This window comes from Pinus tabuliformis, chromosome J (assembly GCF_031772625.1).
Source record: "Pinus tabuliformis cultivar Carrire ecotype Pingquan chromosome J, CPIR1, whole genome shotgun sequence".
NCBI classification, from domain to species: Eukaryota; Viridiplantae; Streptophyta; class Pinopsida; order Pinales; family Pinaceae; genus Pinus; species Pinus tabuliformis.
This window is the reverse complement of record NC_142295.1, coordinates 983,868,415-983,882,155: the sequence shown is the minus strand read 5'-3', so window position 1 is coordinate 983,882,155 and position 13,741 is coordinate 983,868,415.

Sequence of the window (13,741 nt, the reverse complement as noted above, 5' to 3'; positions counted from 1 at the left end):
TTTGCTCAATTTTATCAATATCCTCCATCTTTTCAAAACCAACAAGCTCCACAACTTCCAAATCAAAATCCACAACTATCATTGCCATTTCAACAACAACAACAACAACAACCTTCTCAACATAACCCAAATTCTCAACTCTTGCTTCCATTCCAACAGAAGTCAAATCAACTTCCTTCCCAGCCATTGCCAAACCCCAATAATAAAAACCCTCAAAATGCTTACATGGTAGAAGGTCAACAATTTCCTACCTATATGATTGTTCCTCTCAATGATGTACAACTCAGATCTGGTAGAGTTTTAGATAAACCTTCTATAGATGCCCAAAAGCAAAGCATTTCTGAGGAAGATTCTCTTGAAGCCAATAAAGGTTCTGAAGCATCTCTTCAAAACCCAAGCACTCAGAAAGAAAAAGAAAAAGAGCTAACCCCCACAACTCCTATAGTTGAGCAACCTGCATCTTCGTCCACACCTCCTTTTCCTGAAAGATTACAAATTGACAAAGGGGTGGAAAAACAAATCTTGTTGCCTGACTATGATTTTCTAGATGAATTGAAGAATGTCTGTATCAAGATTCCCTTGTTACAAGCCATTAGAGAGATTCCTATTCTAACAAAAACAATAAAGGAGTTGAGTCTTAAAAGACCAGGAAGGAAACCTAGAGATACAAGAAGAATCCACCTGGTAGGAAAAATTGCAGATATCATGATGGGAAAAATTACTATGCAGAAGTATGTAGATCCCGGTAGTCCAATTGTCAAAACACATATCAATGGGGTAGAAATTCCAAATACTTTGATTGATTTAGGGGCTGCTATCAACATTATGAGTAGACAGACTATGGAACAGCTGAAACTTCCTAATCTTCTTTTTACACCTACTTTACTGCAACTTGCAGATCGATCAATTATCAAACCAGATGGTGTATTAGAAGACATTTCGGTCTCCTTAGACTCTTGGGAATATCCAGTAGATTTCATGATTTTAACTCCCGAGAGTAATTTACGAGGACACCCTCTCATCTTAGGAAGACCTTGGCTAGCCACAGCTGATGCTTTCATCAGTTGTAGGTCTGGGGATATGTATATTTCTGATGGTAATTCGACAAAGAAATTCAATCTGTATCCTCTAGCAAAAGCAATTACAGAAATAGGAGATAATGAGTGGGTTGATGATGAGGATACTATATAACCTTTCTTTACCATTTCTGAAGTTAGTGAAGATAGTCAAATTCTGAACACATTAGAAAACTTTGAAACATCTTCAGAATATGACCACACACAATTTCAGTTAGATTCTGACATTGAGTATCTATCATCTAGACAAATGTCTATTTTCTCTATGGAAGAGTTTGGTAGTTCCGCCATTGAGATCTTTCCAGGTAAAACATTGAATATCAACAAAAATTTGGAAAGATCACAACAGGAAGAACTAACCAAAATCTTGCAAAAACATTCTACTGCATTTGCATGGGAATATACTGATATGAAAGGTATTGACCCTAAGACTTGCATTCATCACATCTACATTGAGGAAAACAATAGACCAATCAGACAACCTCAGAGAAGGATGAATCCAAACCTTAGGGAGATAGTGAAAGAAGAGCTCCAAAAACTACTTAATGTAAACTTCATTTATCCAATTTCAGATAGCCGATGGGTTTCTCCTTTGGTTATAGTACCTAAAGAGAATGGTAAATGGAGGGTATGCATTGATTACAGGGAATTGAACAAAGCAACTTTGAAGGATCATTTTCCTTTACCCTTTATCGATCAGGTATTAGATACTTTAGCAAGCAAAAAGTATTTTTCATTTTTGGATGGTTTTAGTGGCTATAATCAGATTCAGGTAGCACCTGAAGATCAGGACAAGACCACATTTACCTTTCCATGGGGAACTTTTTCTTACCGAGTACTTCCTTTTGGATTATGTAATGCACCCACAACATTTCAAAGGGCAGTACTAAGAATCTTTTCTGATCTAATCCATGATTGTGTAGAGGTTTATATGGATGATTTTACAGTTTATGGTAATTCGTTTGAAGAGGCATTAGAGAATTTGGAAAAAGTCCTTATAAGATGTAAAGAAACAAACCTATCATTGAGTCATGAAAAATGCTTTATGATGTTTACTGAAGGGATTGTTTTAGGACATCATATTTCAGGGGATGGAATTAAAGTTGATAGATCAAAAGTTGAAGTCATCTCCAAGTTGCCTATTCCAAATTGTCAAAAAGATGTTAGAAGTTTTCTTGGATTTACTGGATACTATAGAAGATTTATTGAAAACTTCACCAAAATAGCAACTCCACTCTTCAAATTACTTACAAAAGACTGTGAATTCAAATGGGATCCTGATTGTCAATCTGCATTTGAAACTTCGAAAACAAGAATATCTGAAGCACCCATTTTGAGAGGGCCAAATTGGAAACTTCCTTTCCATATTTCCACAGATGCTTCGGATACAGCTCTAGGAGCTGTGTTGGGACAAAAGGATTTAGTTCCTTATGCCATTTACTACACCAGTAAAAATTTGACTCCCACCGAGTTAAACTATACTGTGACTGAAAAAGAGTTCTTAGCTGTTGTTCATGCAATCAATAAGTTTAGACACTATATAACAAGCTATGAAACTTTTGTCCATACTGATCATTTTGCAATTAGATATCTCATGAATAAACCTGCTACTAATGGCAGAGTTACAAGATGGCTCTTACTTTTACAAGAATTCAATATTACTGTGTTGGATAGACCAGGGAAACAAAATACAGTAGCTGATTTCTTGTCTAGAATCCAAAATACTAATGAAGATTCTCCTGTAGAGGATAAGTTTCCAGATGAGTATTTATTTGCAATAGCTACTAAGACTCCTTGGTATGCAGATATTGCTAACTATTTGGTTACAGGAAAGCTACCTCCACATTTATTTCCTAGTGAAAAAAGAAGAATTATTCAGGAGAGTTCAAGTTATTCATGGATTTCTAATGAATTGTTTAAAACAGGGCTAGATTGTGTGATCAGAAGATGTGTTCGGGAAGATGAAATGCCTGACATCCTCAAGGCATGTCATGATGAACCATGCGGTGGACACTTTGCTGACAAAAGGACGGCCTATAAAATCCTTTCTTTAGGATATTATTGGCCTTCCCTTTTCAAAGATGCAAAACAATATGTCAGAAGGTGTGACAGCTGCCAAAGAGTTGGGAGACCGACTCTTTCAAATGAAATGCCATTACAACCACAGGTACTCATCGAACCCTTTGAAAAATGGGCTTTAGATTTCATTGGACCTATTAATCCACCATCTAAACAGAAAAAGTATATATTGGTATGCACCGATTATGTCACTAAATGGGTAGAAGCCAAAGCATTGCCTTCTGCCACTGAAAATTCAATTGTTCAATTTCTTTTTGAGGATATTTTTACTTGTTTTGGTGTCCCAAGAGAAATTGTGACAGATCAGGGAAGTCAATTTACATCTAACTTGATGGAGAAGCTGATGGAATAATACAAAATCAAGCACAGAAAAACTACTCCTTACCATCCGCAAGCAAATGGCCAAGTGAAGTATACAAACAAAGTTCTTGAGAGCATCATCACCAAAACTGTTCATATACACAGAAAAGATTGGGCATAAAGACTTCCTGAAGCCTTATGGGCCTACAGAACTACATGGAGGAATACAACAGGACATTCTCCCAATGAACTTGTTTATGGGAAAGAAGTCCTGCTCCCCATTGAGTTTCAAGTCAAGACTTTCAAGATGGCAGTCCAGTTGGGGATGAATCTATCAGAAGCCCAAAAGCACAGAATGGAGCAGCTGAACGAGCTAGATGAGATCAGATAAGAAGCAATTTTAAAGACTGATCTAATTCAACATCAAAGAGCTAAGTGGCATGACAGATACATCAAAGAGAGAAAGTTTCAAGAGGGAGATTGGGCATTACTGTTTGATTCCAAGTTCAAAGACTTTAAAGGTAAATTTCAGACCCATTGGCTTGGGCCATATGAAATTGACAAAGTCTTTAACAATGGAGCGGTAAGAATCAAGACCATTGATGAATTTCAGATTTCTCTTATTGTGAATGGCCATCGATTGAAAATTTATCATAAGCCACTCTCAAAAGAAGAATTTGTCAAGATGTTCCAAGAGAATTCTGCAATAAGGCTGGTGGAGAAGAATCCTTCTTCCCCACCAGCCTAGCCTTTGATTCTTTCAGTTAAAAAAATAAAAATAAAAAAAATAAAAAATAAAAATGTATAAGCTTGAAAACCAATCATAGATTGGCAGTCTTATACAGAAAATATAGAGTGAAAATCAAGGACACTTGACACTCTATATTTTCCAAAAAAAAAAATCTCCTCTCCTTCTCTTTCCATCTTCACTCCACCTCATTTGCCATTCCACTCCATCTCCATCTCATTCACATTTTCTCTTCACTTCACTCCGCTTCATTTTCATTCCATTCCACTCATTTCATTTTCATTTCATCAATAAAAGTTCCTTTCAGGACTATTTTCACTTAGTTAGTTCTTTGCTAACCATATTTGTTCAGCTAAGTGGGTGTTGTCCCAGTTTCTGCAGTTGGAAGCAGTTTCCGCAGCCAGAAACAGTTTCCGCAGCCAGAAACGATTTCCGCAGCTACCACCACTCTATTTTTCAAATTCACAATCAAAATGTTAGTATAAAAATCATGAAAATGCAGGTGTAAGTGAGAAAATGCCATGAAGACATGGAGCATCTCCAAGACATCAAGAAAGAACAGTTGGTTAAAATCTATGGGCAAGAAATGACACAGTTTCCAAAGGTATGAGCAATTTTTTTTATCAGATAGCAATTAAAGTCATGATTATGCATAGTTATCAAACCATGAAAGGTTCTACTATGTGCAATGATTCGATATGATAGCTCCATTACCCACTCCTATCCCACGATATTACTCCATACACCATGCATTCATTTCTTAACGGTCTCATGATGGGTTTTCGGGTTTAAACTCAAGTTGACTGCACTTTCATTTGCCACCTGCGCTCATAAGATGTGACCAATCCCTTTACGGCTCTTCTCCACCGTATTTTCCGCAGCCATCTATCAAAACGTGTGATCTCCCGTACGCAGCCGTTAATTCAAAAAAAAAAAAAGATCTCGCCTCCACTACCGTTCACTTACCATTTCATTTAAGACCTTCCTTTTCATACACACGCATTTCAATTTGTAAACCCATTCACTACTGCTTATCCTCTGTTCCGCCTATAATCTGAAGCATTCCCGTTACCTGCTATCGATTGCAGCCATTGCATTCTACCATAAACCCTGCAACCGAGCTACTTCCCTCTGTTAAAATCCTCATACGCAATTGCATCCTCAGTTGAAATTTAAAACAGAGAAAGGGATGGGAAAACTACTAAGGGCAGAGCCAGAAGGACCGAAATATCTAGAAGGTTACCCTCAAGCCAAGGATTTACTGAAGAAAGCCAAATGGTTACGGTTCATTCAAAAGTTTAAAGGCTATAACAAAGAAGTAACCAAGGCTTTTGCACGGTCGTTCGATGGTCAAAAAGTGGAGATTGGAGATTTGAAGCTCACGGTGACCGAAACAACAGTAGCAGCTGCCACAGACTTACCTCAGGAAGGTGAGAGATGGTTCAAAAATAAAAGTGTGGATGAACAGGCATGGAGAATTATGCTAAGAAACCCAGGTATGGACACCACTATGTTTACTAAAGGAATTCCTGTTCATGCATTGAAGGAAGAATGGGCTAGTCTGCTATTGGTTATCCAAAAAATTGTCACTTGTGAAGGGCGCTTTGGTTCGATGTACATGTACCATGCTAGACTGTTGATGAATTTCTTAGAGAATCAGACTCTTAATTTGCCTTATTTCTTACTCTTGAGTTTGAAGAAGATGAGCATTACAGTCCAAAAACACATAGGCAATATAGACCTTCATTTATACCATCATGGACTTATAAAAATTCTTATTGAAGACCAACTAAAGAAAAACAAAGATACATGGGAACAATTCTTGATAAGAAACTACTTCCAAGAGCCATCTGAGGCCTCCGAAAGTAGCACACCAAAGACACCAAGAAAAAGTAGGAGAAGAGAAAAGAGCACCACAGTCCAAGACACCCCTACTATAGAAACTCAAGAAATTGGTCAAAAAGAAGAAGAAGACAGAACTAAAGACAAGAAACAGAAGAAAGAAAAAGGCAAAAGGACCATCCAAGAAGTCTACCAATCACCTGAGCAATCCATAGAGGAGGATTATCAACCACTGTCAGAAAGATTAGTACATCTTTAGGCTGCTGCTATAGCAAAGAAAAAGGCAAAAGGAAAACAAAGTATACAAGAAAAGAGTACTAGTCCACAATACTTAAGGAGAAGCACAAGGTTAAGAGGAAAAGGGAGTAAAACACAAATAAAACGGCCCCAATTCATTGACTTGGGTGGGGAGACACCTAAGAAAACTCCAGCTGGCCGTAGTCCACCTCGTCCTCAGCCAAGCATTGAAACCAGTCTTCCACATGATGAAAGCCCTTCTCGGCCAGAGCTAGAGAGCAGTCCTCCTCCTCCACCAGATTTTGAACTCAGTCCAAGAAAGACACCTGAAGTAGACCCCAATCAACAGGAAGTTTATGACTACTTGGAATCATTAGAAAAATCAACTGCAGGTCCAAGTACCACTCTGCCACTAGATGCACAAGTTCATTCCTTAAAACAGGAGGTATTTGAATTAGAGGTCCTAAACAGGCATATCGAGCAGGAAAATGAAGCACTCAAAGAGCAGAGCAAAGTAGATAAAATTATTCATGATAACACTATGCTCCATTTAGGACTATGGCAAAAGAAAAACAAGAAACTGAAGAAAAAGTGCAAAAATTTGAGCAGAGCATTGATCAATCTCAAGTTCAGATGTCTAATAAGAAAACCAAGAATGGTGGTAGCACCAAAGAAGAAGAAAAGAGGGCTAGATGTCCTAGCAGAAGCATCAGAACATATGGATTAGAGAGGAGTGACTAAATTTTGGTTGCATGAGGACATGCAACACCTTCACAGTGGGGGTATGTCGAGTCCCAAACCTGCACTTCCCTATATACCCTTTCAGCATTCTTTTTCCATTTACTTCATCCACCAAGCTGTCAAATCGTTGCATATTAGTCTAAAAAGAGCTTATGAAATGGTTTCCTAACTATGTTTATGACTGTTGTTTGATTTAGATTTTTGTTCAAGCAGCTGCGGAAACTTGTCACTTTCCACAGCCAGCCCAAGTTTTCGCAGCCATTTTGTTAAAGGCTATGCTACAGGTGTCCAACGGAGAAACCGACCACATGGGTAAGCTGCAAGTGACATGTACATGGAGTGTGTCCCCTCAGATCAGCCAAATCCCTCATAAACGGTCGTGGTCAATGATGGTCAAAGGAAGGGCCAAATGAGGAGTTTTGCGGTGGCACAGCTCTGTTTTGCCCACGTGAAGGTTTGCGTGGCACGATCCTTAGTTTCCGGAGGTACTGGCACACCTGTAGAGTAGCCCGTGAACTGAATCGAGTAGCCACCACTCCATGGATTCAACTGTCATGATGTCCATCACGCTAGATCTCGGGTCAAGGAGATTTACGTGTCTCTTGGCAGCATAAAATCTAGGAATTAGTTGCAGCACCTTTACTTATAAATAACGCGTTGATATACGTTGAATAGTTAGTTTTTGAAATGTAATTTTGACTGTTGTCATCAGCCCACTGTATTGTGTTTTCACTTTTTTTTATTACTGCATTTTAAATACATGAGAAGATAGCTTTCCTGAATCTGATTTTTGACTAAGTGATTGAATGGCCGAGGTTGCAGAGGGCCCCTGTACACCAAAGCTTTGTATAGTTTCTTGCTTGGTTTCATTTACTGTTTTTAAATCATTGTTTGTATATATATTGTGTTGTTCTGATGTTCATTGCTGTCCATATTTCCTTTATGTTTTCTTTTATAACTGTTAGTTGATCAGTGCTTCTTTTACAGGTTTTGTTGTAGGTAGCCTGGGCAGATTTACATATTTTTTTTTATAACTACTGACATGAGATCATCTTGTCCTTTCTGCTGATTTTCATTTCCTGAGTTTAATTCCAGCACTGTCATTTTTCAAATTGCGTTTTGCTTATTTACTTTTCTGCTACTTAGACATCATATTACTCATCTGTTTATGATTTCCTTTCTATAGTCAAGTGACTCTATTAGTAAGGAATTAGAATATTACTTATTGTAGTATGATTTAGTTTGCTTTCCTGCAAGTTAGAGATTGAATTACTTATGTCATTTTCAAGAGTTGAAATATGAATGAGTAGTTAAATCTTAGTTTCCTTTTATGCAATTTAATTTCCTGCAATTTAGATATCATATTACTCAGCTTGTTTATGATTACTTCCTATAGACAGATTGAGTTGAAAGGTGAAGGGTCAGAACGGGGGTTGAAGTAGTGTGATTTAGTTGCTTTGCTTTCAGTTTTTGAGTTGCTTTAAGTTCAGTTTTTACTTTCTTTTTCATACAACAGTAAGGATACTGGGCCATTGTCACTAGTTCATTGTTTTGGTACATTTACTTCCTTTTGAGAATTGATTTCATTACAGTCAGTTTGGAGCTTTCTTTTTGAAACTTTTAAGTTTGGAAAATCACTGTAGAAATCACCATTACCATACATACTTAACTTTCAATTTCGCCATCACACACTAGGGAATCCATAGAAGATAAACCCAAAAACAAACTATAAAAAAAAAAACTCAAAAACGACAAAAGACTAAGAAAATGGTTATCTTGTACATATAGTACACCTCACTTCATCAGTTTATGAATCCCGGATTGACATTTTAATTAGCAATTTAGAACACACTAAATTGACCAAACAGTACGCCCTCATTGTTTTCAACTGCATCCACTTGGAATTCGTTCTGGGATGCCATCAAGGAGTAGTACTACCCTATCATGAGCTATGAGGCAGGGAAGGGACCAAGAGGTGTCGGAGTTTACCAATGTTTTTCATACCCTTCGCACGAAGTTGGGTATCAAGGATTTTGAGAAACATTTGGTACTCAAGTATCGCGGCTGCCTACAAAGGTACATCCACGATGAGATGGAGTTCTTGGAAATCTCCTCGCTCGGCATGACATACTGATACGCTATCAAGATCGAGCAGAAGCTTAAACAGAAAAAGCGAGACTTTGGATCTGTGAATCCGAAGCAAGGGAAATGTGCCCCTAAACCATAGAACAAAGAACAAAGACAAGGTGGGGCAGCCTAGGACAACCTGCAAGCAAAGAACAACATCAAAAAGCCGAAGAAGGACACGAGAAAGTGGTGTGAGTTCCATAAGATCTCCACTCACAACGCAAGTGAGTGTCGGGCCAAACAGTCATTGGTGGCCGAGCTGAAGGCTTCTGAATCAGATGCATGTTCTGACTCTGATTCAGAACTCGACAAGGGGAATGACAAAGGGAAGTAAAATATCGATGCAGAGCCCATCGCCACTATTTCCACCACGAAGATCCAGAACGAGGAACCTAAAGATCCAGAGGAGGAGGAGCGCCTCTTCCACTCCCAGATGTGGGTAAAGGGTTCTCCACTACAGTTCATTGTCGACAGCAGGAGCCAAAAGAACCTCATTTCAGTAGAGGTCGTGAAGTGGCTAGGCTTACCAACCACAACACACCCACAACCATACGCCATCGGTTGGCTTCACCAAGGACGAGATCTTCGCGCCAGAGAGCAGTGTCGCCTTCCATACAACATCAAGCCCTTCACGTATGAGGTATTATGTGATGTTTCTCCTCTTAATGTTTGTGATGTATTATTAGGCCACCATACTTGTGGAAGCAACATGATGTATATGAGTCAAGGCCTCGTGTTGTTATTGTTACCATGGGAAATAAGTTGTATAGGATACTAGAGGTAGCACCGCCTACCACCATCTCTTTAGCTACTGCAAAATAATGTAGTAAGCTCATTTTGAAAACCAGGAAATTTGTTTTCCTGATGATACACCCTCAAGGAAAGAAGAAGATGGTGGCCACGACCTCCAAACAGGGCCCCTCCGCACGACAACAACATATGGACAAGGTCGTGGAGGAGTACGAGGACATCTTCAACTCCCTTGCATGGGTGCCTCTGCACTGTCAGGTTAAGAAATCCATCGATCTGACCCCAGTTGCGTCATTTCCCAATGGACCCATCTATCGGTGCTCTGTTCTGGAGAACGACGAAATCAAGAGGTAGATTCAGGAGCTGCTGCAAAAAGGTCACATCCGGCTGAGTTCATCACCTCGTGGAAGCCCGATCGTGTTGGTACAGAAGAGGGATGGGACTTGTGTATTGACTATCGGGCATTGAACAAGATCACTGTCTGGAATAGGTACCTGATCCCACGGATTGATGACCTTCTGGACCAACTCAAGGGGGAAAATTATTTCAGCAAGATCGACTTGAAGTTTGGATATCACCAGGCACCAATCGAACCGTCTGATGTGTGGAAGATTGCCTTCAAAGCTAAGGAGGGCCTTTTAGAATGGTTGGTTATGCCTTTCGGGTTGATGAATGCTCCTGCAACCTTCATGAGCCTGATGGATGACATCTTGTAGCCATTCACCAACTAATTTGTAGTGGTATACTGATCCAGGTGACTCTAGAGACACACACAGGACAAAGAGGACTCAGGAAAGCTCAAAAATCAAATTTTTTTGATTATGCTCAAACTAGGACCAAAGCGTAGATCTCGTCGTCCTGATTGTGGTGGTGCAAACGGTTCGTCAAACCGAGTCCGTATGCGAAAGTTAGAAGCAGTCAAAGTTGGGTTGACTTTTGCTCACTGGGCAGGCTTAAGGAGGCCACAATTTGAACTTTTCCGGCGGACGGAATCCGGCCAACTCCAGCCAGATTACGGGCGAATTTGTGGGCCGGTTAAAATGACTCCTTCGCCTTAAATTCGGAATTTTTCCAACGACATAGTGATTTAAAAATAATAATAATAATAATAAAGTTTTGGGTGGCGGGCCACCAACCCCAACCAACCACCAAACATAACGCATTAATTTGAGGGGGCTGGTGGGAGTTGAACCCATGGCCGGTGGGAGGGCCGACCCCACCCACGTGGTGGCCCCATGTGACACAAAACCATTAACATTTAATACAACCCATGAAAACCAACACACAATCAAACAAATTAATGTAAGGAGCTGCGGTGGTTAAGCCCATGAAAACCAACGCACAATCAAACAAATTAATGCAAGGAGCTGCGGTGGTTAAGGGGTGGGCCGCCCAATGCGGACCCAACCCCCAAAAATAAAAGGCATGCGGGTTATTAAAATGGGTGTTGGGTTAATATTGAGGGGTTGGGGTTTGACCACCCGACCTCCTCCTCATAATTTGCCTCCTCATACCAATCCTCCAAACGGGTTCTTTGATTATTCTGCCGACAAACTTATATAAACCCAGTATTTTCAGTGCACCCAGGGGACAGATGGAGGAACTAGGAGTGGGCACAAATTTTGAGACAAAGGAGGTAGAATCTTGGGATGCAGTTCGAGGCAGTGTTTTGCAAGAGGGGTGAAAATTCACTTTGTCAGATTTTGACAAATTTTATATGGTTTCAGCACTTCTCGATGCCACGAACGCAATGGCGCTACCCGTGTCTCCATCAAAGTCTTGAATTTTTTGGTCATTTTTCAATATGCAAGTGGAACCATGATTGCTGCAGAAACAGGGAGCGGAACCATGATCCTTGCAATTTTCCCGAGGAGGTAATTTTTCTCCATGTCGGAATATAGTCAAGTTTACAGTCGTTTGTCATGGTTTTCCGCAAGGATTGCAATGGAGATGTCAAATTCGCCTTTGGAGTTGCAGATTTCCAGTCCACCCATGGAGCAGAATCTTTGAGGAATCTAGGGGGAATCTAAAAGATTCCTTGAGCCTCAGATTCTCAGCTTCTCAGAATCCAGATTTTTGATAGTTGATTTTGCACTATTCGACGCTACAAATCTGATGGTGCATTCAGATTTCTCATTTGCTCATTCTATTCTTCAGCCACTTTTCTAAGTGGAATGCAGGTGTCAACATTCACGTGCGAGCAGTGATTTTCATGTGATTCGATGCCGTGAGATCGATGACACGAACAGATTCAGCAGTTTGACATCCACTTCTTCAGATGGCCCTTGGTCATGAGGTATATGCAGTGTATTCATGTACTTCTTTTGCTATGCATTGTGCTACACAGGTACCTGTTTGATGTTTGATGTGGGATCCTGTTTCTTACTCATTTTCTTGATTCCTGCTTGATGTGACGTGGAATCGTCTATGTGATGTACTTGTTGTCATGATTTGTCATGTTATGTTTTGAGATCCCTTTGTTGTATGTTGATGGGATACTCAGGTTGTTGTCATGTATGTTTGCATTGAGATCCCTTTTATGCCATGTTGGCGGGATGCTCATCATGCATGAGTTTGTGTCATACTGATAGGAGTCTTTTGACTGAGAGTTCCTGTAGTGGAACATCTCTTAGAGCCACTCCTGCGTGAGGGCATTTTCCTTGTATGATCGCGACATCATCTCTTGTGTACATCATCACTATTGACAACACTTAATGCAGCGGCCTACACCATCTTGACACTGGGGCCCGGAGACGTAGTCCCTCCTGGACGAACTCCGTTATCAACGGTTATGTTTTCATGTGTTGATGATTGTCTTGTTCCTCTTCTTTACAACATGCAGATGTATTCATTAATGTTCTTTTAAAAATGCAATTTAACACATCACGAAAGTAAAAGGTCTTGGAAGGGTCCTTCATCACACCCGGACCTAGATCATATACTTGGATGACATCCTGATCTTCAACCAGAGTTGGGAAGAGAACCTCCACCACATCCGAAAGGTTCTCCTAACACTGCGGCAACACAAGCTGTGTGCCAATTTGGAGAAATGCACTTTTGGCATGACCCAAGTTCAGTATGTGGGATACATTATTGATGAATGGGAGGTGCATGTGGATCTAGCCAAGATCCAATTAATTTGGGATTGGCCAATCCCAACCACCCTGACAGACCTCCACAGCTTTCTGGGTCTTGCCAATTTCTATTGCAGGTCCGTGTTGGGGTTCTCTCATATCACTTGGCCCTAAAGTCAAGTCAACAAGGGAGGAGCGAAAGAAAAATTCTTTTGGTCTGAATCTCAACAGAAGGCATTTGCAGAGTTGAAACATTGCATCTACTCTACACTAGTGTTCACATTACCAAACTTGCAACAACCATTTGAGATCGAGACAGATGCCTTTGACAATGCTATTGGAGCAGTCCTTACTCAACAGAGGCATCTAGTGGCATATCACAGTGAGACACTTTCAGACACAGTTCAGAAGTATCCCACTTATGACAAAGAGATGTATTCCATTATGCAGGCATGTCGACAATTGAAGCATTACATTTTGGGGAAGGAAACGGTCATCCACACAGACCACCAACCCCTGAAGTTCATACAGATGCAAGGGAAGTTGCAGAATGATCGCCATCATAAGTGGTCCACATACCTGCAACAATTCCATTTGAATATCAAGTACAAGAAGGGCAACACCAATAATGTTGCAGACTACCTCAACTGACCCCTGATCATGCCGTTAACCACCGTGCTCAACTCTTGTGGGAACGAGATTTCTAATTGGCCACTTCTATACAAAAGTGACCAAAATTAGGCCACAAATACCAGACGCTCTTGTAG